Below are 15,339 nucleotides of genomic sequence, written 5' to 3' on the forward strand. Positions count from 1 at the left end.
TTTGTTCTCTTGCTCTTTTCTAAAGCATACATTAGCTGTATGTTTTGTTTTTATTTTGAGACAGGGTCTCCTCCTCAGGTTGGTCTTTTTTTTGGGGGGGGGTCCGGTCGTGGGGCCTGAAACTCTGGGCCTGAGTGCTGTCCCTCAGCTCTTCAGCTCAAGGCTAGTGCTCTACCACTTGAGCCACAGCACCACTTCCAGCTTTTTTTTCTTTTTGCTTATGTGGTGCTGAGGAATCGAACCCAGGGCCTCAGGCATGCAAGGCAAGCACTCTACCACTGAGCCACCTTCCCAGCCCCTCAGATTGGTCTTGAACTCACAATTCTCCTGCCTTAGCCTCCTAAGTGTTGGGACTACAGATGTGTGCCATCACAACTGGCTTGCTATTGTCCATATTTAGTCCATTGAAATGGAACTTACTTGCCTGTCAATAAGTCTTCTTTCATCCAGTCAACTTATCTAGCCTTCATTATTGTGTCTACTATAACTGAAGTCAATAACCATTGTGGTAAGCCAACATCTTAATCCATGAAATTGGTTATTTCTAGCTTAGGTGCTGCTGTGTAATTTGAGCATTCTCTGACATATCTAAGGCTCTTCTGAGACTATACCTAGAGTAGAAGTATATTTTTGTGTGGAGAACAGGAAGCAAAGAACAGTTACTGGTCTTTCAATCACATGTGAAATACGAATACGAGAATGTAAACTTCTCATGGTCTGGCTCACAGACTTTCAAACCTACTATCTTTTAATCTCATTGTACAAGACACAGGATTTAATAGTTTTAATAACATGCAGCTTCATTTTCTAGTAAATGTGTAAGCTTATTCACCCCTGTTTTGGGTCGACAGCCTTTACCCCGGGTCATTCACAAGCCAGGGCCAGCCACCGTTGTCTATTCCCACTGGCCCAGCTGCATCAGCAACAGAATCCAGATGCCAGTCCCAGTCTCACTCTGGTTCTAGTGTGTAATCGCCAGGTGCCAACTATAGAATGTATTGTCTCTGCTCTAGGATGTTTCCCCTGGCTACATGACAGTTATAAGATCTATTGATCTGGCTACGTGCTAGATATAGAATGTATTGTCTCTGCAGTAGGATGTTTCCCTGGCTGCAAGCCAGCTATAGAATGTCCTGCCCTGGCTGTCAGCTCTCTCCAGTGTCCAGCTGTGACTATAAAGATTTCCTGCCCCAGCCCCTTCTTCTGCCTTTGGACTCCTGACACTCTATTTACCTCTAAGGCTGCGAGAGCAGATTGCTACTCTCTATCTCATGAAAGATAGCCTATCAGTCTCTAGCTGACTTTAAACTCTTCTTTCTTCTCTGTGACTGTGTGTCTGAGTGATTTTCTGGGTCAGTGCTTACAAAATGTACTCAAAATCTCAAATTTCTACCTGATGTTTTCTGAAGAACCTATTTGGTTTTATGTTTTGGCTTCTCTAGACTTATTTGGATGAAATTATTTATTTAGCCAAATACTGGTGACTCACATCTGTAATCCTAGCTACTCCAGGGGCTGAGATTTGAGAATTGTGGTTCAAAGCCAGCCAGAGAAGAAAAGCCTGAGACACACAATAGAACACCTTACAATAAGAAAAGGAATGTGATCATTTTGTTTCAAACAAGAAACAGCTTTAGATAAATGAAGTATCCCCTGATAGGAAGAGTTCAGAAGAGAAATAGAATGTTTGCAAGCAAAGCTATTTTGTAAGTGAGACTGAGGCTCTTTCTTGGATTATTTTAATTAGCAAATAGGAAATCAGTATGGGCAGGAGAAACTGCAGGTGATAATATTTACAGTGGGAAAGTACAAAGTAGATTTGGGTGTAAATAAATAAACCATTTTGATGAGAAGAGAGAAAATCAATAGGACAAAGTGACTAAAGAGATATGAAATGGAAGCGACAGGCAAAACATATGTGTCTCCAGACAGAAGGAAGTTGATCATTAACAGCTTGTAAATGATTCAATGCTGGATGTAGAACTCCAAGTGGGATCAAAATACCCAGCTCTCTGTTGGAAATTTGAGACAGGAGCCAAAGGAAAAAGCCCAGATTAGAACTATGGTTTGAAAATCCTTAAGGCCTGAGAGGTGAGATAAAGCTAGAGCAGCAGGGGCAAAGACTGGCCTTTTGAAAATGCCTGTGATGCCTCCTCGGGGAGCTAAGAGAGATGCACAGCTGATCACTAAGCAGGAATGAGCCAGTGCCACACAAGTTCTCTAAGAGTGATTACTACAGAGAGAAGGGAGAGAGCTGGACACCAGCAATGGGGAAACACTCACTCTCAGGAGAAGAGAGTGATACTGAGCCAGCTCTGCTTTCAGCCAGACCACTACTATAGCCATTTGAAGAGATGGATGGCTCCCACTGGACCGCATACTTGGTAACAACAGAGTTAGAGTGGAGACTGATTACACCTGTTGGAAAGAGGGACACCGTTATGTTTGAGGCTGGTCTCTCTTTTCTGATTCTCTGTGCTGATCTTAATGAACTGATTAGCGAGTTTCTTCTTTACTTTTATTTGTTTTAATAAATGTTGCTATTGCAAATTGAGGAAAATGTTTTATCAGGATAAACCCAAATGCAACAGATAAGGTATTCAAGACTGAGAATGTAGCTCAGTAGTTTAGCATGTGCCTAGTGTGAACAAAGCCTTGAGTTGAATTGCCCAGCAACACACACACACACAGACACAACACACACAAGGTATCCTCCAAGGAAATGAACAGTGGATAAATTATTTAATTAGTTACTGTGTTATGAATAAATCTTAAGTGCTATGCAAATTGTACAGTGTGTTGTTTATTTAAAAAAATTAAGCAGTGTACTACAGCATGATCTCCCTTCTGCAGAGTAACATATTTATACACATTAATTTGTTATTGTGGTTATAAGTAATACTGTGATAACACCCGTATATTAGTAAAGTATAATTCATCTCAAGAAAAGGGAGGTAAAGCTCAAAGAATTTCTTGCAATGTAAATAATAACTATCAGTTGCATTTTATTTCAGTAACATGTGAAGATTTAAACATAGTCTGAAAAAGTGCTGCCTTGTTTTACTTAAAAAAACAAAAAAATGAACGTTGATCCTCATGAAAACTTAGCTATTACTCCCAAAGCACTGGATGTGAGTCTGAGATCCTCTGACCATGGTCCATTGATGTGTGCAGGTCTGGCCTTGTCTGCCTGTCCCACCATCCTGTGCCCTCAGTGCTTTTGCCTCTCTTTGGAAAGCTCTCATCTCCTTTAGTGAAAAACTCAACTTCAAAGTCAACTTTCAGGCCAGATCATGTTGATCACATCTGCAACCCCAGTTACCCGGGAGGCAGAAGTCAGAAGGATTATGATCTGAGGCCAGCCTAGGCAAAGTTAGCATGTGATCTCTGAAAAATAGAAAAGCAAAGAAACAAAACAAAAGAATTGGGAGTGTGCCTCAAGTAGTAGAACACCTAGCAGGCACACCCCATCTGAGGTCCAGCCCATTCCCATAGAATCTTCGAAAAATATTCCATTCAAACTCAGTCTCACCTCCATTACTCTTCACCAAATACCTTATTTTCTTCAGATGTTGATGGCAACTTGAATTGATTTCATGTTGCTTCCATTTGTTTTGCTTGACTCTAAGCTAAACCTCCATGAGAACAGGAACACTGCCCACACATCACCATTGTGTCCTCCAGTACCTAGCACAGAGTCTGATGTATATTACAGAATCAATTGTTAGATGAATGAATGAATGAATGAAGACAAAGGATTGAAGACATAGAAGTCCCTGAGACAGGAACAGAAGACACTTCAATTTTCTATGTGGAATGATTGTGTATCCTAAACTTAAACTATATTCCAAAGTTATGTGGACGATTGGAGACCTAAATATTCCAAGTCTAGTCCTCTTCCAGCTAGTAGAAATGGGATCTATTGTTCTTGGGAAATGCCTGTGAAGCTAAAAAAAAAAAGTCACTTTTCTCTTTTGGTGAAAGATTTATTAATGTTTGGGGGTACAAATAAAACACAAGAAATAAGAAGAGTATGGGAAAGAATGTCAATTGACTACAAAGCATGTGCTATTAATACTAGTTATGGTTATATTAAAACCATATTAAAGGAATTCCATGTAACCTCATTTTAAAAATATAGGCTTTTGGCCAAGAATATTATGACCATCTATTTTGGAATTAGAAAAGAAACCAAAATATTTCTCCCCAAATATAAAGTATTGCTGAGATGCAGCCTGGAGCTGGAACTTGCTACATTGCTCTGTCTTGCCTTAAACCCTCCATCTTCCTGCTTCCGCCCTCACTGCGCTCAGTGTTTGTTTCTGTGGAGTTGTTTACTTTCTGTGGAGTTGTTTACTTTCCATGGAGGGTTCAGTCAGGACTGTGTAGTGGCTTGGTTGAGGGGTAGTTCCTCACCAATGGGCTATTCGCCAGAGGAAGCTTTAATCAAGCATCTCCCCTCATTTTCAGTGTTGTTGTCCTTCTGTAAAACCCAGCTATGAACTTAGGAAAGTTGAAAAAATTCACATCTCTCCCTCTCTCCCTCCTCATCAAGCTGTAGAGGGTGTATGCTGTAGTATGGAATTTCATGTCGGTATAATTTGTGGAGGGGAAGGGAAAAAAACAAATCGTTTAAATAGGGATACAAGTGGACCCATTGCACAATGAGATGTACAAGTTGTTATGTCGAAAATGAACTTTACAACTTTGGGCTGGGGGAGGGAGGGAGAGATGGGAAGGGGAAACAAAGGAGGAGGCTACAATGCTTGATAAGAAATGCACTCATTATCTTGCCCATGTAATTGTAACCCCTCTGTACAGTATTTTCACAATAAAAAAAATATATGACCATATAAGATGATGCTAAGCGACATGAACTCCAAGGCCTGGAAACAAGGTTTTGTTGTTGTTGTTGTTGTTGTTATTAATGTACTATGTGATTTCTTTTTTCTTTTGTGTGTTTTTTTCCTATGGTTTATCCCCTGTTGTTGGTGTATTTGATTTTGGTATCCTGGATATTGTATATACGTTTATCTGAATTAGGGAAGGGAAGGGGAATAACAAAATAGTGAGACAAAGGACCAACCAAGGCAACAGTGATACTCACAAGAAAATGTTGGAAATGAACTATATAACATGGAGTGGGGAGGAAAATGGGATGGAGGGAAGTGGGAGAAAAATGAGGGAGGGTAACAAGTTGAATAAGAAATTGAACAAGAAATGTATTCATTACCTTACTCATGTCCCTGTAACCCCTCTGTCCATCACCTTGACAATAAAATTATTTTAAAAAATGTTTCTAACTATGCACACAAGTACATTGGATATTCCATTATGCATGGAAGTGGGCTTGTGAGAAGAGGGCACTATTTCAGACTCAGTGGAAAGGAATTAATATGGATGGTGAGCGCTAGCTCTAAAGTCCCTTCCAATTGTTCCTGCTTCTTCAGTTTACCCATGTCAATTCAGTCCAACTACACAAAGTTGAGAGTCTTTGGAGACTATGACAATGAGAAAGCTAGATATCATTTCTGCCTTCATAGATCAGGAGCCAGTAAGTTAGAGAGAGGGCCCAAGACTTAACAAAGACTAAATGATGACATATGCACTTGATTTTCCTCTTGGAATGTCACTTTGACACAAAAATCAGCAATTTGTAATAAACACACAAATAAAGGACTTTCTTAAGTGTTGCCAAAATAGACTTTTAAAGTTTCTGTTTCCATGAAATAACTATCAAATACATTTGAAATGGCACCAAATTTTCAGCTCCCACTGAATTCACTTTGGTGTTCTTTCATCCCCTCTCTCATTATCTGTTACATTTACATATTTGTTATGTTTCTTCTCTTATTTAATAGAAAAATCCATATGTACCACTTTTATTAGATTTATAAAACAATAGATTTTCTGACTTGTCCATGATTCCTTGGGACATTCCCCTAAAGCTGATTTCCAATACAATAGTGTGTGTAATTATTCATCATGGTACCTGCTTGTAACCTATAGCAGCCATAACAGCACATTTTTTTGTCTTTTCATTAGTCCCACATTAGATCTACAATACACTCATTATTTATACAATCATACATTTTCAAATCATCTCAGCTTTAATATTTCCAAGTAGTGTGGCTCTTTTCAATTCTTATTTATTTGAAGTTGTCAATAGTTGTCTCAGCAACAGTGAAACATTCTTCTTGATTTTTGCAGTTATTTCATGGCTGAATTGAAAGAATACAATGTTCTGATAATATTGTACAAGTTCTTCCTCTCTCTGAGTCAGTTGCCACATCTGTAAAATTATAGGATGAATTCAATTAGGGCTTAAACTCCTATCTCATGGAGCAGTTTTAGATAGCAGGTGAGTTTCTATTGACCCTTGAAGCATTTACTACATTAAAGCATTTAAATCCATTGATAATTTCTTAATGGGGAGGGTTTTAATGACACCCCAGATTTTTGGCTTCTCTTAGAAAAATCCCAGTCTGAGTTCCTTGGATTAATCTGGTTTTAGCAGTCATCTGCTTTAGTTGTATGTAGTTCTCTATTCAGAGATAACAAGGGAGAAAGTCATGCCTGATCATTTCTTCCCTTCTGATGGCTCTGAGAATGGTCATGCTCCATGCCTGTGATGATGAAAGGCAGCAGGAAATTTGCAACCAAGTCAGGAAGGGAAATCTTTTTAGTGCCTTAGGAAACCCTGTGGAGAAACAGAAGAAAGCAGAACTTACTGCACGTAAAGCAGAACTTACTGCACGTAGCTTTCATTACCATTGACGATATGGTCTTTTATTGTTCAGTATCTTTCACAATGTTAACCAAATTGTCTGTTTGTGCAGTACTTAACTCAGGGCCTTATACTTGCCAGGGGAGTGCTTTCAAGCCATGCTCTCAGCTCTTTTTGATTTGATTAGTTTTCTAATAGGTCTATGTTTTTGTCCAAGCCAGCCTCAACTGTTATCCTCCTATGTAGCTGTGATGGCAGGCATGAGCTTCTAGGCCTAGGGTTTTTTTCCTTCTTTTGGATCTATAATTACTTCATAATAAAAGTTTTTAGAAAAATATTTATTTGGCATAAAGTAGAAATCAAATAATACTAATTATAAAAAAATTTCATTTAAAAGTAAGCCCAGGATGCATATTTGTCTCAGGGTGTTTTGCTAGGATATACATATATATATATGTATGTATATATGTATGTATATATATATATATATTTAGAGAGTGTATATATATATGTATATATGGAGAGGGAGAGAGAGAGAGAGAGAGAGAGAGAGAGAGAGAGAGAGAGAGAGAGAGAGAGAGAGAGAGAGAGAGAGAGAGAGAGGAGGGGAATTAGTGAAGGACAAGATGGTGTAGCACAACCTTTGATTCTCTGATCCTACAGTTGCTTCTATTTGGTAAATTTAGGACAAGGAGAGTGTGTGTGTGTGTGTGTGTGTGTGTGTGTGTGTGTGTGTGTGTGTGCGCGCGTTATAAAGGAGAGTCTTACTTTTGTTTGAGAGAGAGAGAGAGAGAGAGAGAGAATCACAGTGTATCCCAAGCTGATTTTTGTTGATGTGACTTTTAAACTGGACACCTGCTAAGTTTCTATTGGGCCACCTCAATCCATTTCTATCTTCATATAGCTTTGACTGTGGTACATGTGTAAGCAGGTACATTCCCTGCCCCCATCTCTTGGTAAAATATCCACCAGAATAAACATAAGGGCCTGACTTTTGTCAGTCTTCCCACTTACAGCTTGGCGCTGAGAAAACTTCCTAGCACTTGGAAGGTTCTGTCAATATTTATAAAAGGAAGTGCTCAGGGTAAGCAGTTACCTCTGGAAAGGGTCCATAATGATTAACAAAGCAAATTATTATTTGAGAGAGCAAGCCAAGCACCCTAATGTAATCTAATTATGTCTTCTGTTACTCAGCAGAGGGAAAATCAGTTTAAGTTGCTTGGGCATAAATATTGTTTTGTTTAAATTCTCTTAACAGGTCTTGTTAGGAGTATAGTTAGGCTTCTAAATTTCTTTTTTTTTTACTTATGCAAAAAGGATAAATATATATACCATGCTGTAGTGAAGCAAAATATAAAGCTTGACCAAGAGATAATAAAGAACTTGTTTCTTTGAGTAAAACCGGGCTTTAAAAATTCACTTAGAAATTAAGGTTTCTCACTCCAGCCAGGGTTGAGAAAGGTGGCAGAATACTACCCCCTCGTGTTTGTTTCTGAAACTCTTGACCTTAGACTGGGCGCCTCCTAAGAGCTGAGTCAACAAGGAGCAAACACTCAAAATACTCAACCCAGGCTATCTAAGCCTTTTCCTTCCTTCTACTAATTAACCACCTCAAAAATTATGATGTGTAGTTTGTAAACTACACATAGATAATGGGAAGGAAGACATGATCCAGCCACTTTTAAACACTTTACTCAACAAAAATGGGGAAAGGCTAGATCTCTCCAGATCTGAGAAATATATGAATCATTTTTAAAATTCTCATAGATTTTTCCCATCATTATCTCCTGGATTCAACTTAAATCACTGTTGCTGATTGACTATATATAAAAAAGAGCAAGGGGGACTGGGATGTAGCTCAGTGGCAAAGCGCTTGCCTAGCAAGTGCAACGTCCTGGGTTCGATCCCCAGTACCAAAAAAGAAAAGACAAAAAAAAAAAAAAAAAAAAAGAGCTAGGGATCAGTAGCTCACAGCTGTAATCCTGGTTACTCAGGAGGCTTGAGATCTGAAAGATTATAGCTCAAAGCCAGACTGAATAGTAAAGACCATGAGGCTGTATCTCCAAATAATCAGTAAAAAGTCAAGCTAAAGGTATGGCTCAAGTAGTAGAGAGCCAGCTGAATAAGCAAGCTGACCAAGCAGTAGGCCCTGAGTTCAAAACCCTAGTACCAGAAAAATAATAATAAAAGGTTAGGTATGAACTCCAAATTGGTTGTTTAGACTTTACAGGACAATGAAATATACAAAATGTACATTTAAATACAAGTAAGTCTATCATCTGACAGTATTTTAATAACTTTAATGAACAGCAATGTTGTGGTATGCACTTAGAAATATACATGAGTTACTCACCACATGCTGCTTGTTCTACCAAGGAGGTAAACAATAAGCAAGATACAAGGAAAGTATCTAGCATGTCAGCTAAAGGTAAGTGCTGTGAAAACACAATGATCAGATGACCAAGGAGAAAAATTAGTTGTCTGTACTTTACTGTACATCTACAACTGTTCTTCAAGATAAAATACTATGATGAGAAAGTTTGCTATTCAGTATGCAGCAGAATACAATCCACGAATTCTTGGGTTTATTTTTGCTCTTTGCCATTCTGTTCCTTGGTGAACAGAAATATTCATAATAATAAAGTTCAGGAAGCACAAAATCCAAGTGATACAGAAAACTAGGGCGAGATTAAGGAAATTTAATCTTTCTCATCCAATTTTGACTTCCAACCAATGAGCTGGCTGGGGTCATTGAGAGAACACAGATTGGGGATATTTCCTGGTCCTGCATAAACTCATGAAACAAATATCTCACAAGCATTGTAGTCCAAGGCAAGCCTGGGCAAAAAAAAAAAAAAAAAAAAGCAAAACCCAATCTCAATAAACAAGACAGGAATGGTCATCTGTACATCTGTATATGGAATGGTACAGATGTAATACCAGCTCTGCAGAGGATCACAGTCTAAGACAAGCCCAGCAAAAAACACGAGAACCCTATGAGAAAAATAATTAAAGCAAAATAGGGCTGTAGGTTAAGGCATTGTTCAAGTGGTAGAGTGTCTGCACAGCAAGTGCAAGGCCCTGACTTCAAATTCCAGTACCTGAAAGCAAAACAAAACAACAAATAAAGTTGTTATTTGTGCGAGCTTGCCCTGTAATGCTGAGCACAAGGCCAGAAATGCAGCCTGTACACAGCCTGCCAATTTGTGGTCTAGCAGGGCCATATTTGCCCAGAGAGGGCTTTGCCTAATGAGCTCAAAGGAGCTGTAAACTCCTTTTTATTGAGTGTTTTTGTGATCCTGGCATGGTGGTACATGTCTGTAATCCAGCACTGGGTAGGGATGCTGAGGCAGAATTGGGAGTTCAAGGCCAGTCTGAGCCTATATAGCAAGACCCAATTTATTTTTGAATACGATTTTTATTGTAAAAATACTGTACAGAGGGGTTACAGTTACATGAGCAAGGTAATGGGTACATTTCCAATCAAGCATTGCTGCCTCCTCCTTTGTTTTTCCCCTACCATCCCTTCCCTCCCTCCTCCACAACTACACTCCCCAGCCCAGCCTAAATTGTAAAGCTTGTTTTTCAGCATAGTGTCTTGTACATCTCGCAAGACCCAATTTAAAAAAGGATTTTTTTACCGGGTACTGAAATAAGGAGGTCAGGTCTGGCCAGCACCATATTGGCCACGTGGTGGATTATAGGTCTGGCATATTGTCTTCATGGGGGGGGGGAGGAACCCCCCCTCCCAAGTTATGGGCGTGCCCAGACCCCTGGAGGCAGGGCATGCACTTGGCTGATAGGTTACTGAATCTGTCAGTCCAGTGCCTGGTGTTGGGACCCAATCTTAATGTTAGGATCCAGTGGGCATACGTGACTCCACCCTGGTTAAACATCCATCTTCTTGTTTACAAGTTCAGGAAAAATGTGGATTGCAAGTTTCTGATAACAGAGCCTTGAGGCCAGGTGGACACATGTCAGGCAGTAAGGAGCACAAGGCAACAGCCCTCCACCAAGGAATGCAAATCCCACCTCCCCTCCCCACCTCCCACCCCCCACCCCCGCCCAAACCCACGCACCCAAACTGACCAAAGTGGTAGTAGGCTAGTTTAAACTACGGCTTAGGGTAAACTGTAACCTCTTTGGTCACCTGCGTGTGATCCGACACGACTGTGCAATTTTGTGCGAGTGTTGCAATGCTGTTGGTCACCTGAGTGTGGCCAGCCCAAACTGCCTGGCCTGGTCCCTATAAAAGTTAGCCGTGCAGCTGGGCTGCCCTGGCAGTCAGTCTGTTTCTAGATGCTTGAAACGAAATATAGCTTTGTCTGACTTTTGCTTTGTTTCAGTCTCGTTCCTTTGATCAGGGACCCCAATATTGGGGGCCACCCCAATACCTGGGACTGGGAATTTCCTGAGGATCTGCCCCCTGCTATTTAGGCCCGGACCAGCCTAGCCGCCAGGACTCCATGCCACTGTGTCTCGGTGATCCTGTCCTGTGTCTTGTCTCCTGGCTCCTCTACGGTCATCATGGCGTCCCAATTCAGCTCTCCGTTGGAGCTGAGTTGGCTTCTTGGTGTCGTTTTGCTCTTTCTTTCCTCTTTAGCCTGTTTCCTAGCTGTGTTATGTGTATTTGCCTGCTGCAGGTCTTTGTAACAACTGGCTACCTGCAGTCTGCTAACTGTATAATAAAGACTCCAAAATTCTACATTTGAAAAAGTGGCTTCTGGGATGATTTTCCTTACAACAGTACAAGTAGGAGACTGAGATCTGAGGTTCACTGTTCAAGGCCAGCCCGAGCAGGAAAGTTGGTGAGACCTCTTATCTCTAACAAACTACTAAGAAAAAGCTGGAAATGGAGCTGTGGTTCAGTGGTGGAGCACTAGCCTTGAGCAAAAAGTGCCCAGACCCCAAGTTCAAGCTTCAGGACCAGCATGCGTGCATGCGTGCATGCGCGCGCGCACACACACACACACACAATTATCTCACACCTCTACCATCTGGTTCTTAAGATCCCACTGGTTCCTACACATGCAAAGAGCTCTGTTTTCCTTTACATTTTGGATAATTTAGACCACTTGGAATTAGCTAATTTACCTAGGAATACCACTTGTGAAAAGATGCTTACTTCCTGGGCAACTTTAAGCTATTGTGTCAAGAAAAATGTGTAACTTGACATCAAATACAGTGAAAGCAGGGGTTATACTGTGGGGGAGGGACATACAAAGCAACAAAGAAATAATCATATAAATGCATTAGAAACAAATGCATGAAAGAAAAAAAAATTTAAATACATATCTTAGGGTTCATTTTCCTAACATCACCTTATCTGACCTTTTCTGCTTGACTCATACATATACTAACTATTGCAAATGAGGGAAACCATGGGACCTATGTTTCTTTGGGCTTGGTTTACTTCACTTAATATAATTTTTTCCAAGTCTTTCCATTTCCTAACAAATGGGGCAATGTCATTCTTTGTGATGGAGGCATAGAATTCCATTGTGTATATATACCACATTTTCTTGATCCATTCATCTACTGAGGGGAAACACTGCATAGTTTTAAAGGCCAAGTAAGAGGAATTAAAAAGCAATGACTCTATTATTCCCCTAAAGCAACACCTTATTAAACAAGGGAGAAATCTGGGAAATGAAACTTACTTATTGATTCACATTATATGTTTTATTAAGGTTTATTTTTGTTCAACTTACTTGTGTAAAATATGAGAACTGTTATCACCATATAGGAAAAATGATTCTCATACTCAAATGTATTTTCAGTCATTTGAATAAGGTTGCTAGAATCTTCTTGAATCTTTGATGGCAGTTTCTGAAGGATGTTCAAGATAGAATTTCTTTTTTAGGTTGTTAAAAGTCTTGATGAATCCAAAGCCTAACTACACCGATCCCGTTAGTATTTCAGCATAAATGTCAACATGCATGTGAATATTTATTTATTTGAACTTATTGTGCCAGTCCTGGGGCTTGAACTCAGGACCTGGGTGTAGTCTCTTAGCTTTTATGCTCAAGACTGGCACTCTGTGATTTAAGCCACAGCCCCGCTTCCAGCTTTTTGGTGGCTAATTGGAGATAAGTCTCACAAAGTTTCCATCTAGGATGGCTTTGAACCATAGCTTCAGGCCTCAGCCTCCTGAGTAGCTAGGATTATAGATGTGAGCCACCAGCATCCAGCACAAGTGAATTTTTAAATCCTCAAAGTTAACACAGTATTTCTCAAATTGTATTGCATTTCCATATACATTATTTCACCCCCAAAGGAAGAGCATATTTATTGTAAAAAGAATAGAATATAAGGTATGCCTTATTGCATCCCTCAGTTGAAGACTAGAAAAACCCAGGGAGGATGAATATCTTGCCTCTTGTGGTCCTTTGGTTAATAGGTAGAGCAAGTTTTTCTAAACCAAGTCTGATGTAAGTGTCACACTGTCATTACAAAATTCCTGATAATACTGTTAGTCCAGTCTGATAAGTAGAAGTATACTTTCAATATGGAATGCACCTAAGAAATAATTCTAAAAACCACTATATATTATGCTATTAACATAGTGTATACTATAGTTATGGTCTTATAAATAACACACACATATGCAGATGTGTTGTTTCCATAAGCTTTGAGGGAAAGCAGTCCTTGAATTGATACAATTTCACAATTTATTTTGATGAAATTTCACTCTCTAGTAAGCACAACAGGAAATTCCCAGGAAAGTGTTGCCATCTAGTGGTAAAATGAGGGCAAAGGCAATAGATAACACTACTAGATTGACCCTTGGTATTTTCAGGCCCTTTGTTCCAAGGAGACCTCCATTAAGGAAGGGTATAGTACCCTAAAGTTGTACTTAAATTTATCTATAGCGTTTGTACAATAGGTCTGAGCATCCACAACTTAAAAATACATGGATTAGGCTGCACATAATGGCCACTGTTGTACATATAACACTGCTCACCCCAAACTAGAGCTTCTTTCATGATCTTTATCTCAATACTTCAGATGCTTGATAGGCCCACTTTAAACAAAGTTGTATTTTTTTTTTTTTACTTTATCACTTAAATTAAGCACATTACATACATTTTGGGACTTAGGTTTACCATATTTCTTGGGCACCACTGGCTTTTTGGTGACACACTTTTCTGTTTTCACCTAGGCGCTGGGGTTTGAATTCAGGGCATTTAATTTTTACTTGTCCCCCCCCTCCCACTCAGTTATGCCACACCTCCAGTCTACCATTTGCATTTTGGGGAAGCATGTCTTCACAAAGTTAAGGGCAGGGAAATACTCCTCAGATCACACAATTTAAACACAACAAACATTAACTCTTCCATATTAACTGAGCTGTACATGAATAGGAATTTACATTTTCTCAATTATATTTTTATTACCTTTAAGTATTTGAATCAAAGAGTTACCATTCAACAAATCAGTTTATAAGTATAAAAAACCGGAAGTGGCGCTGTGCTCAAGCGGTACAGCACTGGCCTTGAGCCGAAGAGCACAGGGATAGTGCCCAGGCCCAGAGTTCAAGCCCCACAACCAATTAAAAAAAAAAAAAAAAAGTATTCATGAGTCCCCATAAGCAGAGGGGAGCTTTAGTGGAAGAAATACATATTTGCTCAAGATTTACTTCATACCTTCTGAACATTAGGTGGGTCCCATAGTTACTAAGTGCCTATCAGTAAACAGGCTTTACAGTCTTTGTATGTGAGTAGATGTGTGTGCGCATGTGTTTGTGCACATGCTAATATTGGGGCTTGAAGTTGGGGCCTTGAGTTCTCACTTAGACTTTTCTCTCAAGCCTGGTGCTCTACCAGATGACCCTCAGCTCCACTTATGACTTCTTATGGTTAACATTGGAGGTAAGAGTCTCTTGGCTTTGTCTGCTCAGGATGACTTCAACCTACAGTCTTCAAATTTCAGTCTCCTGCTCAGCTAGGATTACAGGCTGAGCCAACACATAACACAAGGCTTTTTTTTTTTTGGTCTTTAATAGCTGAGATGGGAAGAAATACCAGCCACATGCATTTTGGACCTCTGTGTAGTTGTTTTTCCCAGTCTTCTCTGATGAGGAAAATGAATCATAGTGTGGGAGTGTGTGCCAACACTCTGTCTCCAGAGATCCAGAAAGTGAAGTAAACATCCTAGGGAAAGACAAGCGAGCTGAAGAGGAAGTGACAGTCCTGGCATTCCTCCTCAGAGGGGCCAGGGCAGCTCACCCTCTCTCTGAGGGCCAGCTGTGTCCATATTTGAAGCTCATACTTCTGAGAGAGGGTACACCACACCTTTTGTGTAGTCCACTAAGGAGGGAATCAAAGAAGGCAATTAGTATTTAAGTCCCCTAAACTCAAAACAGCAACCTTGTAAAAAAATTAACTAGATGTTTTTCACTCTTTTAACATAGTATCCATGTAGCCTAGCATCTGTGTTAAATTACAAATACCATAGCTGCTACATATTCTTAAAGAAATAGTTGAACCAGCTGCCAAGAAGAAATTTTGTTAATAGCACATTTCTACACCATATAATTCCAAGTTTACTATGTAATCCAAATAGGAAGATTTCGTTTTAAGAAAGCTAGTGAGACTTAAAAAAAAAAAAAA

Source organism: Dipodomys merriami, unplaced genomic scaffold, assembly GCF_024711535.1.
Source record: "Dipodomys merriami isolate MVZ:Mamm:240054 unplaced genomic scaffold, mDipMer1.0.p SCAF_14, whole genome shotgun sequence".
Classification (NCBI taxonomy): domain Eukaryota; kingdom Metazoa; phylum Chordata; class Mammalia; order Rodentia; family Heteromyidae; genus Dipodomys; species Dipodomys merriami.